Source organism: Mobula birostris, chromosome 12 (assembly GCF_030028105.1).
Source record: "Mobula birostris isolate sMobBir1 chromosome 12, sMobBir1.hap1, whole genome shotgun sequence".
Taxonomy (NCBI): domain Eukaryota; kingdom Metazoa; phylum Chordata; class Chondrichthyes; order Myliobatiformes; family Myliobatidae; genus Mobula; species Mobula birostris.
The window spans coordinates 41,235,709-41,249,160 of record NC_092381.1 but is presented as its reverse complement, the minus strand read 5'-3'; positions in this window follow the sequence as shown (position 1 = coordinate 41,249,160).

Below are 13,452 nucleotides of genomic sequence, written 5' to 3'. Positions count from 1 at the left end.
AAAGTAGGAGGTCCTGAAAACTCCCAGCCTTCCGGGTGGTCACATTTGCACCAGGCACGTCAAGCTGCAGCTCCTTAGGGATCACGTTAGGGAACTGGAGATGCAGCTCGATGACCTTCATCTGGTCAGGGAGAGTGAGGAGGTGATAGAGTGTTACTATAGGCAGGTTGTCACTCTGGGGCCCGGGGAGACAGATAAGTGGGTAACAGTCAGGAGAGGGAAGGGCAGGAGGCAGATGCTAGAGAGTACCCCAATGGCTGTCCCCCTTCACAATAAGTACTCCTGTTTGAGTACTCTTGAGGGAGATGGCCTCACTGGGGGAAGCAACAGTGGTCATGCCTCTGGCACAGAGTCTGGGCCTGGGGCTCAGAAGGGTAGGGAAAGGAAGAGGATGGCAGCAGTGATAGGGGGTCAGACAGGCGATTCTGTAGATGCAGGAAAGAAACACAGATGGTAGTTTGCCTCCCAGGTGCCAGGGTACAGGATGTTTCTGATCACGTCCACGATATCTTGAAGTGGGAAGGAGAACAGCCAGAGGTCATGGTACATATTGGAGGATGAGAGGTGACCTGATAGAGGTGTACAAGATAATGAGAGGCATTGATGGTGTGGATCGTCAGAGGCTTTTTCCCAGGGCTGAAATGGCTAGCACGAGAGGGCATATTTTTAGGGTGCATTGAGGTAGGTACAGAGGAGATGTCAGGGGTCAGTTTTTTACGCAGAGTGGTGAGTGGCTGGGGGTGGCGGTGGTGGAGATGGAAACGAATGAAACTCCTGGATAGGTACATTAAGCTTAAAAAATGGAGGGCTATGGGTAAGCCTAGGTAATTTCTGAGATAAGGATACTGTATGTTCGGCACAGCTTTGTGGGCTGAAGGGCCTGTATTGTGCTGTAGGTTTTCTATGTTTCTACTTTAGTACTGAATGATAAAAGTATCTGTGGAGGTTAAAAAAGACTGAATTTTAATATGGAACCTCCAAGTAACATTGGTGACATTGCCTCATCAATCAGTATATTTTTCAGACAGCCATCTTATTCCTCACATTCTCAATACCAATTATTAACCAAATAGACTAACAGAGTGCCATTGATTGTGCTGATCCCATTAAGAACCATCTCAATGAGTGTGATTGGAAATCATATAACACCCAGCCGCCATATGCAGTAAATACCTTGAACTTAACCCCCAACTAATAAGGGCAATACAGCTTTGTAACAACTCTATCAACTTGTGTGTCAACCTGTATTATCAGCAGATAATCAGAATTTTTAAGGGATCAATCTATCTTGAACATTTCTAAAACAACATGATTAAATCAAAATGATATGAAAGTCAGGAGGTATTACATCCAGAGAAACTTGGCTATGTGGATACAGAATTGGCTTGCCCGAAGAAAGCAGAGGGTGGTTGTAGGTGGAGCATATTCTGCCTGGAGATTGTTGAGCAGTTGGCGTTTCACTGGAATCTGTTCTGGGACCTCCGATCTTTATATGACTTGGATGGGGAAGGGGAAGTGGAAGTGTGGGTTAGCAAGTTTACAGATGACACTGAGGTTGGTGGAGTTGTGGATAGTGTAGAAGATTGTCATAGGTTACAAAGGGGTATTGATAGGATATGGAGCTAGGCTGAGAAGTGGTAGATGGAGCTCACCCAGAAAAGTGTGAAGTGATTTAATTTAAATGGTCAAATTTGAAGGAAGAATATAAGGTTAATGGCAGGATTCCTAGCTGTGTGGAGGAACAGAAGGATCTTGGGGTCCATGTCAATAGATCTCTTAAAGCTGACACACAAGTTGATAAAGTTGTTAAGAATATGTATTGCCCTTATTAGTTGGGGGTTAAGTTCAAGAGCTGTGAGATAATGTTGCAGCTTCATAAAACCCTGGTTAGACCACAGTTCATATATATTGTGTTCAATTCTGTTGGCTCATTGTGGGAGCTTTAGAGAGGGTGTGGAGCAGATTTACCAGGATGCTGCCTGGATTAGAGAGTATTCTTATGAGGATAGGTTGAGCACTACAGAACACTACAGAACCATAGAACACTACAGCACAGAAAACAGGCTTTTCTCTTTGGAGTGAAGTATGATGAGAGGTGATTTGATTGAAGTGTATAAGATGATAAAATGCATAGACTGAGCAGATAACCAGAGACTTATTCCTAGGGAAAAAATGGCTGATGCAAGGAGGCACAATTTTAAAGTGATTGGAGGAGAGTGTGGGGGGGGGGGTGGTTGTCATAGGTAAGTTCTTTAGTCAGAGGGTGGTGGGTGTGTGGAACGCACTGTCAGTGATGGTGGTAGAGGCATTTTAAAAGGTCTTAGGCATATGGATGATACAAGAATGGAGACCTATGAAGGAAGGGTTAAATTTGTTCAGAATAGGTTAAAAGGTCAGCACAACATCATGGGCTGAAGGGCCACAATTGTGCTGTGATGTTCTATGTAAATCTGCTACCTTTTATTCATACAGCCTGATTTTTGCTCTCTGGGGAAGCTAATAAAAAATGAAAAGCAGAGAAAATTATACAGGCAACCAGTCCGATCAGTCTCCCTCTGTATACATCAGGTTAAAACTACCATCCTTGCTTAAAATGTCTTGATAGATTTGGTGGAACCCAGTCGCACAGCGCAGCAAGGGTATAAGAATAATTGTGGCCAGCTGTATGCTGCATTACAATGCAAATCGGGAGGGTTTAGTCCTTCCAGATGTAGAGCAGAATGATGAAGAGGAAGAAGGAACAGGCCCACCATTTCTGGATAATGATGTGGTTACCCAGGAGGGAGATGAGGTGTTTCACAAAAGAAAAGTGCCTGCAGCTAAAGAGAGATTCTAGGAAATTATTACCAACTGCTTTCAATAAAGCTCACTCATGTAAAATAGTTAAGCTTATGGCCCTCTGGGTAAAGCCATTGCATTGGAGAGTTAAGAACACTTCTCGCAAACTTTTAGACAGTGTCCCTTTCAGGAGTAGCAAGTTCCTCAATGCACAACCAGAAGCAACAGATGTCTTTAAACTCCTGCAGTTGGGTGAAATAATAGTCATTGTTTCGTCAGAATTTACACTGATAAATAGAAGCAATGAGGAGGGGGTGGAGGGGGGTGAGGAGTGCAATTTATCTCAGTGAAGCTGATCTTCCATAGGGACCTGCTTCTGGCTGGATCACTTTGCACTAGGAGGTGTTGCCAGGTTGTTCAAAAGCCACTAACCTTAGAGTTACATTTCATAGCAGAACACTGAAACATGAACACAAGCTTACCTCAGCCATTAGTCCTCCAAGACCTATAATACCAAAGATCCTCAGCAACTGTGTTGGCACGTGGCCAAGTGGTTAAGGTGTCTGTCTAGTGATCTGAAGGTCACTAGTTCGAGCCTCAGCTGAGGCAGCGTGTTGTATCCTTGAGCAAGGCACTTAACCACACATTGCTCTGCGATGACACCAGTGCCAAGCTGTATTCCCTTGGACAGCATCGGTGGCATGGAGAGGGGAGACTTGCAGCATGGGCAACTGCCAGTCTTCCATACAACCTTGCCCAGGCCTGCGCCCTGGAAACCTCCCAAGGCACAAATCCATGGTCTCATGAGACTAACGGATGCCTATATATAAAGCATCTCAACTAAAAGTTTGATTTCCTTTGCTCTCCAGGAGTCCTGTACGTCGATAGATTCTTCCAATCCTTCACCATTTAAACCAATCTCCATCTCAGGACAGAGATTTTTAAAAATCCTTTTTTTGTTTAAAACCTTACAGAAAAGGCAGCTGAAATCAGATACCCTGGACTTCAGACAGTCTGTTCCCCTATCCTCCAAATAGCAGTGGGCATAGTTATTAACCCCACCTTCCCCTTTCACTCTTCCTCACCAGATTTAAGATTACATTGGTTTTATTTGCCACATGCACATTGAAGCATCGAAACGTGCAGTGAGATGTGTCATTTGCGTCGATGATTAACACAGGGGCATGCTGGGGGACTGCCAGCAAGTGTAGCCATGCTCCAGTGCCAACATAACATCCTCACACTGTACTAACCCTAACCCTAACTCTTACGTCTTTGCAATGTGGGAGGATCCAGAGGAAACCCATGCAGTCATGGGGAGAAGATCTTTACAGACAGTGGCAGGAATTGAACTCCAACTGGTGATTGCTGGTATTGTAAAGCATTGTGCTAATGGCTATGCTATCGTGCTTCCTTACGTCAAGATGCACTCAGAGCATCTTGATTAAGTCTAATTAAATCCTCTTGGGTGGGTGTACCTGTGCCAGGTGGGCAAGGGTCATGATGTCATTGCCCTGGCTTGTTCTGGCCTATCCAGCTAGAGGGACCAGGTCGCTCCTGAGGCCAGATGCCTTCTTGATGGGTGGGGAATATTTGTCACATATGAGTGAATATAAAACTGAGGAATGATAGGTATGCAGATGAATTTGAGATTGTAACTACTTACCACTTGCAGGTAATCACTGCCATAATCACCCATACCAAGCAGCTCACGTTACATTTCCTCATTTCTCCCTGCTTTCTGTGTACTTCTCTTGCGGAAATAAAGATAAGTTTTTCACTTGAGTTACTGGTTGCCATTCTTGCCCATATTTTTATTGACCTAGTTACTCTGACTTCAGCTTGAAATTTTTATACCCAATATGCCTTCATAATACAGCAGTCAGGATAGGACAGTTGGCAGATATCCCAGAACATGCAAGGAAATCAAATAATAACATTGACACGTCTACCCTTCAAGTGAATCTCTCAGCCAACATCTGCAGCACTGAGGCCTTAGTTTTACTTTGCCAGCTCTTTTGGGCAAGACACACTGTTCACACGCCCGACAACTGATTCCTGAAATAGATCCTCTGTCACAGGAGGACATTATCAATCAAACAGGGGGAAAGATTCCAGGAACAGAAAACAAAACTCGGGAAGAGCTCATCTGGTCAAGCAACATCTGTGGAGAAAAAAGGCAGATGTCAACATTTCAGGTCAAGACCCTACATCAGGACTAAGAGGAAACAGAACAAACTGCCAGTACGTAGCAGCCCTAGTCAGTGATAGGTGGAGGGTGAATTGAACTGGTGGGCAAGGAGAAGGTGGGAGGAGATGACAAAGATGAACAAAGGGAGAAAAAAGTCATAAGTGGACAAGTGAGTGTGTTTGGCAGGAGAAAAGCCTCCATCCACATCTGCTATTTAATGCTGAGTTCTTCTGGCATTTTGTTTTTGGCTCCAGATTTCAGCATCTGCCAACTCATTTGTCTGCAAAATACTTAAGGAAGTGTTTAAAGCTTCTTTGAAGAAATGTATCTTCCCATTGAGTCCTAGGAACTTTTGATTGCTTAAAGTGGAGAAGGAGTATTCAGAATGTAATGAAAACTTTGGATCCATGTAGTAGGAGCCCTGCTTAAGTTGACTCCATCAATCAACTAAAACTAAGTGGAAGCTAGTCATGGTTTAATCTAGTTTATGATCTCAGGTTTAGGAACTGCATATCTCAGCGAAAACTATTTCATTGTAATTGGTTGAAGCATAATGCTGTTGCCAGTTGTGTTGAGAGATGCCATGGGTCCATTGCAGAGGGCAGCACACTAGATCAGACACCAAATTAGAATAAGCCTAAGCACTAAAAGTCTATGCTAAAAATCAAATTTCTTTTGTGACATAAACACAAAATCCCACTGTTTCGTAAAAAAATGTCTTATTTACAGAGGGCCAGCATAGCAAGCATTGCTAATCAGCATTTAATGTTTTTTCTAAAAATGCTAGCAGTTGCCCTGGTCTCATTCTCTGCACATTTGGGTTTTCCATGACAAGCACACATGCGGAGAACTCACCAGCCTGTAGGTAGGAAAGGAAAAGGAACAGTAAAGAAGAAAATAGGAGACAAAAAGAAAAACAACGATTAGAGTGTATCGGTAGGAAATGTGCAGAAAGAAGGAAAAGTAAGCAGAGAACTAAAATAGTAAAGCCACAGACATTGGAGGAGAGAAACGAGGATTGACAGACAGGAAACAAGTAGCCAGAAGCAGTGATTTCCCAGACTGTAAAATGTGCAAGATAGTTGAAGCATTTAAGCATGGGGGTATAAATATTGTATGTTCATGCATCGTATTTTGTAATGTGCTACAGATCTACATGTTTACACACTTCTGTTTTTTATATAATTTTTATTGAGTTTTCAAAGTGACACTTCTGACTGCACCTAAGTGCCTCACGTAAGTTGTCATAATGTCCCATGTGATTCTGTACTTGCACACACCTGATGCACACAGACTGTGCAAAAGTAACATCAGTCGTTGTGCAAAGCTTATTTGATATGTCCCACTTGTACACATAAGGTAGTCCATGCACAGGAAATCAGCTTGACGCAGCAGGAAGAAGACTAGAACCATGCAAATAAATCTTCAATTATTTGCAGATTGCTGGGGACTCACTTTCAGAAAAGTTTATTTTATACTTTGATCTGTATTTTAGAGCTGCTCATCACAGAAAAAGTTTCCACTCAGTGACACGAAAATACTGCATCTCCTTATGGAAGCTTGTTTCAGTGATGTCTCTGTTGGGTCTTTAGCCTGATGAGGAGTTGGTGGAGGGGATTTAAACTGAAAGCTCACTTACAACAATTGCTCAGTGGAGGAGGGAGAAGACTGCTGATCAGGAAGGCTCAACCCCCAAGAGCCGTCCATGGGAACCATTCCAATATTGACATGATCAAGAAGCAATGTACACTAAAGTTAAGACTGATAGAAATTGGCGTGAGAAACTCGGTGAAAATTTGATAATATGCTCACTGAACTTGACCACATCTTGTACTGCAAGAAGATGGTGCCAGTGAAAATGCAACCAAGGGCGTCATCCTGCAGACAGATCATGAAACTACTTCTTCTATGTCTTCTTTTCCTTTCAAGTGTGGTTCTGCTACTGTTGGAGTCTGTGATCTACGACTTGATGGTGTGTTTTTGGGCCGATTGAGTGATCTGGCACTTTGCTGTCTCCAAGGGGATTCTGAGGGGTGCCTAAGACAGACATCCCACCCTACAAAAACTCATTTCAGGGAGGTAGGACCATCAATTTGTGGGAGATTCCCACAACTTCCAGGAGAGGTGGGATGTCTGCAATAGAGTAGCTCCTTAGCAGCTGGCCAGCTAGTTTAAATAATGTTAGCTATGCTAATGAACAAATGACACCTGTTAAACTCACCTCAACATGTCTTTTACAGTCTTAACCCAGCACGGGCAATAGAAAAGTCACTGTTGCAAACAGTGCAGCGAGCAACACTGTCATTATTTTTGACCCCTATTAGGCAGGGGTACACTTTAGCGTAGTCTGGGGTGACGTATGTTTTATATTTTCTTTTTTTGGAACACTCTGCCATGGCGCTCTCTCTCTCCCTCTCTCTCTCTTTCTCGCTCGCTCGCGCTCGCTCTCTCTCGCACTCCCTCTCACTCTCTCGCTCTTGTGCTCTCTCTCTCTTGCTCTCATGCTCTCTCACTCGCTCACTCTCAAAAAAATCAATTTCTGGGATATTGTATATAATTTGTGGGCATCAGGGAGCCACTATCAATATGCAGGAGACTCCCAGGAGAGGTGGGATGTCTACTAAGAAGACTGGAGATGGGGCACAAGCCCATGACTGTCTGCATTTCTTGCCGATCTCCCTGATTAAAGAGCCAAAGAAGATTGAAATCAGAGGCGTGCAGAAGGTGAGAGAGTGCTCAGTGCCATCTACCAATCTGTCCTCACTGCTGCCAGAGGAAGGTGTCTGGATGTGATGGCCTCTCTCTCTCTCTCGCTCATTGCTCCCGGAGGAAGACCTCTGCGCTTGCATGGTCTCTCTCTCTCTCCTTCAATGCTGTCGGAGGATGGTGCCAGAGTTCTTGGCAAAGTTTAATCACTGTGGTTTGTGGATTGGACCCAGTATTTCACATTACGATGTGTTTCTGGTTTCTGGTCATTCTTCTTTCTACTGTTATTCTGGATGACTTTGAATCGGGACGGCCTGCAGATAACAAGAATGCTGTACTGAATATGCTTGGACTTGGTTTTTTACATTGTGTTTCTCGCTCTTTTTTTTGTTGCTGGTTGCACGATTTGTTTTGTTGTTTACATGTGGTGGGGGGGAGGGTTTGATGTTTTTTTGAACGGTTCCCTGGTTTTTGTTTCGTGGCTGTCTATAGGGAAGATGAACTCAGGGTTGTATACTGCATACGTACTTTGATAGTAAATGTGTGTTGAATTTGATGTATGAAGTCAATGGACATCTTAACGTATTGACTCCACTTCTAAAGACATAACTCTGACCAGAAACCTGCTGCCTAGGTAATCTTCTTCATCATCACTTTCTTCTTCTTTTTCTCTTTCTGATTTTTTCTCACTCCCCACAGATGAGGCTATACTTTCTGCTTCAATTTGTTTCTTATTTTTTTCTTTTCTGTCTCCAGCTGCCAGTTAATAAAGGAATTGTTACCTTATCAAATTAGGCACACTGCTAACATTCCCTCTTTGCTCTCCAATTCCCCCTCTCTCTCTCTGCAATTAAAAACACACTTGTCCTTCTTGTGTTGATGAAGGGCCTTTGATCCAAAATATAATAACACAAACTTAACAGTGGTCCTAAAGGCTTGACTTCCTTTGATCAGTGGATTCAGTTATCCATGAATAAAATAAAGTAGACTGGATTTTCAAAACTCTGAAAATCCAACTTGAATAATATTGCTAAAGTAGCAAACTCAGCTGCTTACATGATTTTCATAAAGTATCCACACTGGAAAATTCACATCCAAAGATGTAAAAAGATTCATATGTAACGTAGACCTCAGGAGTTTTAAGCATGATGGAAAAGTTGAAAACTCAGGACTTAAAAGACTGACACCTGGCTGTGTGGGTTTTCCAAGTACTGGACAGCCTTGTGGTAACTGCTGTTACTGGACTGCTTGTGGACCGAGAGAAGCTGGTGTTCTTGCTTTTCGCCAGTGGAGCTTCTTCTCTGCAATCAGCCAATGCCCTATCACTGGACACCTCCCTAGAGTGTGGACATGCACAAGATCTGGGCCTCCACCTCCCAGCACAGGACACCGGATGGTACTTCATGACCTCTAGCAGCCATGGTTTTTTCTAGAACTGTACCCGCTAGACAGGGAACCAAGACCGTTTATTAGTCTGGCTTCTGGGCAGAGAACCGGTGGAAATAAGGTGCACAAAATAGAGATAAACCTTTCCAGAAAGGTAGGTCTTCTGAGCTTTGTGATGAGACTCCTACATCCCAGTCACTTACTCAATTCTGCACCAGCACTACAAATTTTCCTAGGGTCTTATCCGATCTGTAGTGCAGCATGTTTGGGACAGTTTGCCCGTTAATGCTCAGGGCTTCGAAGAAACAATTCTCATCTGTGCTTAGCAACTACCATTGTTGTTTATTTAATATTTCAGTTGCATTTGAGTAGGATTGTGAAAATATTGTATGATTAGGCATTCTTGTTCATTTAAATAATTCATTACAGGTTATATGTAAAAATAAGTGAATTACATACATCATGACACTACCACATGATATTTGCACATTTCACTTAAAGTAAACACAAAGTTTGGCTCACATTTCAGGCTCTCGTCTTTTCCTAGTGTATTATGCTTGAACAAGGGAGGCTACAACAGGATGAGGGAGGAGTTGGCTGATGTGGATTGGGAGCACAGGCTATTTGGTAGGACAGTTGAGGAACAGTGGAATACTTTCAAAGAGATTTTTCACAGTGCTCAACAAAGATATATTCTGGTCAAAAGTAAGGACAGTAAGTATGGGGAGAGCCAGCCTTGGATAACTAAAGAAATAAAAGATTGCATCAAATTAAAAGCTCAAGTGTACAAAGTTGCAAAGAGTAGTGGGAGACTGGAGGATTGGGAAAACTTTAAAAAGCAACAAAGAACAACTAAACAAGAAATAAGGAAAGGGAAGATAAAGTATGAAAGTAAATTAGTGCAAAATATAAAAACAGATAACAAAAGTTTTTATAAATATATAAAGCAGAAGAGGGTGGCTAAAGTCAACGTAGGTCCCTTGGAAGATGAGAAGGGAAAATTGCTATTGAGTGATAAGAAAATGGCTGAGGCATTGAACGACTATTTTGTGCCGGTCTTCATGGTGGAGGACATGAGTAGTATGCCAAAGAAGGATGTTATGGACGAAATGGGAGGTGAGGACCTTGATAAAATCACTGTCACTAAAGAGATAGTGATGAGCAAACTAGAGGGCCTGAAGGTAGATAAGTCCCCTGGTCCTGATGGGATGCATCCCAAGGTGCTGAGGGAATTGGCAGAGGTTATAGTAGACATATTGGTAATCATTTACCAAAACTCTCTAGACTCTGGACAGGTCCCGGCGGATTGGAAGACAGCAAATGTCACGCCACTTTTAAAAAAAAAGGATGTAGGCAAAAGACAGGCAACTATAGGCCGGTTAGCTTAACATCTGTAGTCAGGAAAATGCTTGAAGCTATCATTAAGGAAGAAATAGCGAAACATTTAGAAAGGAGTGGTTCCATTAGACAAACGCAGCATGGATTCAGAAAGGGCAGTTCCTGTCTGACAAACTTACTGGAGTTCTTTGAGAACATAATGAGTACAGTGGATAGAGGGGAACAGGTGGATGTTGTATACTTGGATTTCCAGAAGGCATTCACTAAGGTACCGCACAAGAGACTTATAAATTAAATACAGATGCATGGAGTCGGAGTAAGTGTATTGGCATGGATAGTGGATTGGTTAACCAATAGAAGGCAGAGAGTTGATATAAATGGGTGTTTCTCCGGCTAACGGTCAGTGATGAGTGGGGTGCCGCAGGGGTTGGTGCTGGGCCCTCAGCTGTTTACCATTTACACTGATGATTTGGAAGAGGGGACTAAGTGTAGCATAGCAACATTTGCTGATGATACTAAACTGAGTGGAAAAGCAAATTGTACAGAGGATGTGGAGAGTCTGCAGAGGGATATGGATAGGTTAAGTGAGTGGGCCAGTTCTGATCTCCATACTTGAGGAAGGATATATTGGCTTTGGGAGCAGTGCAGAGGAGGTTCACCAGGTTGATTCCAGGGATGAAGGGGTTAACCTATGAGGAGAGATTGAGTCGCCTGGGACTATTCTCTCTGGAGTTCAGAAGAATGAGAGGGGATGTTATAGAAACATGCAAAATTTTGAAAGGGATAGATAAAATAGAAGTAGGAAAGTTGTTTCCACTGGTAGGTGATACTATAACTAGGGGACATTGCCTCAAGATTCAGAGGAGAAGAGTTAGGATGAAGATGAAGAGAAACTGTTTTTCCCAGGTGAGTCTGTGGAGTTCTCTGCCCAAGGTAGCAGTTGAGGCTTCCTCACTAAATATATTTAAGAAACAGTTAGATAGGTTTTTACATAGTAAGGGAATTAAGGGTTATGGGGAAAAGACAGGTAGATGGAGCTGAGTTTACAGACAGATCAACCATGGTCTCATTGGATGGAGGGGCAGGCTCAGTGGGCCGGATGGCCTACTCCTGCTCCTATTTCTTATATTCTTATAAGGATTAGGGCCCAAATTTCTATACATCATATTCGAAACAACGGAATTGAATTTTAGTAAAAGCATTTTCTCTTCCATTACCATGAATGCTTGTAACAATGATTAGTTCTTTTACAGACAACACAAAAAAAATGGCAGAGTTGTGGATTGTGAGGAAGATTTCCAAAGGATTAAGGAGGATATAGACCAGCTGGAAATGTGAGCAGAAAATTTATAGAGTTTAATGTGATAAATGTGAGCTCTGGCATTGTGGATGGTCAAATGCAAGAGAAAATTATACAGTAATTGACAGGACCCTTAGGAGTACTGATGGCAGATTTTGGAACACAAGTCCATAGTTCCTTGAAAGTGGCCCACAAGTAGATAGTAGTAAAAGCAGCCGATGGCATATTTGCCTTGATCAATCATGGTGTGGAGTATAAAATTGGATAAGTCATGTTGCAGTTGTATAAAACTTTGCTTAGACTACAATTTGAATTTTTGCTGCATTGTAGGAATTATATGTAGTGGCTTTGGAGACAGTGCAGAAGAGGCTTACCTTGATTATAGAATACTAGCTATTAAGAGAGGATGGACAATCGTGGATTATATTCCTTCAGGTGTTGAAGCCGAGGGGTGACATGATAGAAGCATGTAAAGTTATGAGAGGCATAGATGGTGTGGAAAGGCAGAGTCCTTTTCTCTGTGGATATGCCAAATACCAGAGGGCATAGCTTTAAGGTGAGAGGGGGAAAGTTTAAAAGAGATTTATGAGGAAAGTGTTTTTTTTCACACAGAGCAATAGGTGCCTGGAATGCACTGGCAGGGGAGGTGGAAGAAGCAGATGTGATAATAATGTTTAAGAGGATTTTGGACAAGCACATGAATAGGCAGGAAATAAAGTGATACAGATTTCTTGCAGGCAGATGGGATTAGTTAGATTCGCATGGTCAGCACAGGTAACGTGGACTGAAGGGCCTGATATTCTGTGTTATAATGCTATTCACCGCCATCAGTTCTGGCCAAATATAATCCTGCCTCTTGTGAGCTGCCAGCAGCATTGATCAGTTGAGAAAAGAATAACTCCATGTTTTAGAATTGTGCATCCCTCCTCCGTGAGAGAAAAGGCTGCTGAATTTTCCAGGCTTCACTTCCAAGGCTGGTGAGGTTTGTCACTGTGCATCGGGAGGTTTTTAAAAAGAGAAACAGCGGTAGCAAATCTAAAGATTCATCATACTTATTTGCATTAGTCTTTTAAAATGGTGTCATTTCACTAGAGGGTAGTTAAATTGTTGTATTTAAAAAAACTTAATAGTACCTAAATAAGCCGAAATGAAACTCATTGACACTTTAGCCTCTTATGATACATAAAAAAATGAAAACAGATGGTGGTGAGTGTCAAAAAGCACTCTTGATAGGATTTATACCTGTGAGACAGGATCACAGCCTCCACGGTGCACTAGCAAGAATATTATACAGGGGTTTGGATGATGCTAACAACCATTGAACAAAAACAAATGCATTTTGAGGTTGCTCGCTGAAATGGATTACTACAATATTAACCGTAGAACAGAGCACGTTCATACAAAATTCTTTCCAGAGATTTAGGATCAAGAGATACTTGGAATGAAGAGATAGAAGTTGCATTCTTTCAGTGCAGTGAGAAAGAATAATAAAAAAAAATATTTTCTTTCATTTAAGTCAAAGGTCTCTGCCTATAGACAAGAGAGATGAGACCACAAGACATAGAGGCAGAATTAGGTCATTTAGCCGAATCTGCTCTGCCATTCCATCATGGCTGATTTATTATTCCTCTCAACCCCATTCTCCTGCCCTCTCCCTGTTAATGTTTAACACCCTTACTAATCAAGAACCTATCAACCTCCACTTTAAATATTCCCAATGACTTGGCCTGCACAGCCACCTGTGGTAATGAAT